Source organism: Euprymna scolopes, chromosome 27, assembly GCF_053919585.1.
Source record: "Euprymna scolopes isolate OS-2025 chromosome 27, ASM5391958v1, whole genome shotgun sequence".
NCBI lineage: Eukaryota > Metazoa > Mollusca > Cephalopoda > Sepiida > Sepiolidae > Euprymna > Euprymna scolopes.
The window spans coordinates 77,105,494-77,107,974 of NC_136508.1; the positions used below are offsets into that span (position 1 = coordinate 77,105,494).

Consider the following 2,481-nt stretch of genomic DNA (forward strand, 5'->3'; position numbering starts at 1 on the left):
TGATCAAATCTGTACTTCTATAAATTTGGGATTTTTTGTTTATTGACATTCATATTAAAAGTTCTTTTTTACTATTTATTTAGTTATTCATTTGCTTTCCCCACTGAGCAAATTAGGCACAAGGCCGTTTTTTAATGGAGAGCTTGGGGGGAGGAGGACCAGATCCCCCGGGAGGGAACTGGATAGTGACAATTGGTACGAAGGGTCTCCCCTACATTGACCAAAATGGTCTGATATGCGGGGTTGCCCCCCCCCACACACACATATGGTATTTGATTGCAGTATCTGCCGGAACAGGTACTACACTTTGATAACAGAAAAAAAGATCTTGATCCGAAGGCCAAGAAGAAAAAGGGCGGAACTTCTTTTATTCATTTAAAAAGGAAATACTTTTTTTTTCTTTTCTTTTATTTATTTATTTTATTTTATTTATTTATTTTTATTTTATTTTTATTTTTTTTTATACGTGGTCGGTAAATTGCTTTCATCTAATAAAGATCTAGGTAATTTGCGTATTCTTTTAAACATTCATTTTAATTAATTCTCTGTTAGTTTTTTTTCCGATTTTATTATGCGTTGATCATATTTAGTTAATTATTACGTTTAATTATGTTCATGCAGATATTCTACATGATTTATACTTGCGTAATATTAGCGTAAAAAGCTTATAGTAAACACAAACTTCTTTCTATATATATTTATGCATGCGTATATATATTTGTTTAAAAAGTACTGTCTACCAAAGTCTTCTGTCAGTTGTTTTTTTTTTTTTTACAGATATGAAAATTAATATAAAGGGTATTCGAACTTATGCGAAACGTTATATTTAGCCGGGAAAATCAGTGCAAACCTGTGAAAATTTAAAAAAAAATGAAATTTGTTAGGTGAACTTAGAACGACGGCATTACGAATATGCATGCGTGACGTAATAGGTATTGGTTCATGTTTTAATTTTTAGCTTTGCAATAAGCATGTTTTCATAGAACAGTCATTAACGTCAAAGGAAAAAGCAAATCGTTAGCTAAACGTTTTGGGTTCGATTCTCGGTGGTGCCGCACGAATTATTATTTTTTTTTTTTTTAACTCATTACTATATATTGGGTCCAAAACTTCTTTCATCTGGTTTTTGTTGTTGTTGTTGCTGTTGTTGTTTTTAATTTAATCATTTATTCATTATTTCTTTTATTTCTTATTTCTTTCTTTTTTTTAATTCATTCTTTCTTTTAAAAAGTGTGTTTTTCTTTTATGAGGGCAGTTAAAAAGTAATGCCTCCTATTTTTATTATTCCACCCGAATGGATCAGAAGGTATTCTAAATTGCATTGTTACAAGGTGTCTTAAATACGTTTCCAGGCTTTTTTTTTTTTCGTATAGGCACTATTATTGATAGTACACATATTTTCTAGTCCACTGAAAAGTAATCTCCTCCGGCTGCAATGCACTAGTGTACCGTTCCAACAACTTCAGCCTCGTATGATGACTGAACTAATGCATTCTTGACCTGAAAGTTTCATCACCCTGTTGTAGATGCTGATGGTGTAATACTCTAAGATATCAAACCATGCCATGGACGTTCATCAGAAGCAGAGATGTCATTGAATTCCTCTATGCGTGAAAAAAAAAATTGAACCGATCAATGTCTGTTGACCGTTTACGAAGTCGACGCAATTAATATCAGCACAATTAGGAGATGGGTTCGTCGATTTCAGAGTGGCAACATTGACGTGAGTTACAAAGCGCGCTTCGGGCGCGCATGCATAGTCACCTCCCCATCGCTGACACAAGTGCATTGAAAATAGCGGTGACTATGTAGAAAGATAAATTCTGGAGCACGAAAGGTCGCTCGTTTTAATGATACTACTTCCGTCTTCATAGTTCGTCAACTTTTTTTTTAATTAAAAAATAGGATGCATTACTTTTGGAACGACCCTTCTTTTAATTCATTAATTTTTATTAAGCTGTTCAATTTTTATTGTTTCCTTCCTTTCTTAGTTCAGTGGTTCACTATTTCTTTAATTATTTCTTTTCTTCGTTCGATCGTTATTTTTTCCTTCCTCCTTTTCTTTGTTCATTTTTCTTTCGTTCATTTCTTCTTTTTACATTCATTCGTTCGTTCTTTCTTTTATTTCTCTTTTCGTTTTTGACTATTCCATTCACTGTATTTCTTTCTATTTCTCTTTCTCTTTCTTTCTTTCTTTCTTTCTTTCTTAATTTCGTTAATCTATTTCTCTTCGAAACTAATTGCTGAGATTCCTTGCAACTTCATTTCATTATTTCGTTTTCTCTTTTCTTCCTTTTAATCTTCCTTCCTCTCTCTTTCCTTCCCGCTATTCCTTCCTCCCATCATTACGACTCATGTGACAAAATCCGGACAGCCGCACTGATAACGACATTTTATTCAATGCCTTATTTTTAAATTGAACAAAAAAAAAAGTTTCGCTGTAATAAATGAAATAAAATAAATTGTAAAAGAAAAAAATAA

General features: G+C 32.4%; 1 long non-coding RNA gene across 1 annotated transcript in view; it reads left to right on the forward strand.

The window, feature by feature from the left end:
* The first annotated feature begins 2,226 nt into the window (after positions 1-2,226).
* The window catches only part of LOC145248924 (uncharacterized), a 355,269-nt gene continuing 355,014 nt past the window's right edge, over positions 2,227-2,481 (forward strand). The window contains exon 1 of the long non-coding RNA XR_013863432.1: positions 2,227-2,481. This exon is cut by the window's right edge and continues 2,312 nt beyond it. This is a non-coding gene — a long non-coding RNA (uncharacterized LOC145248924).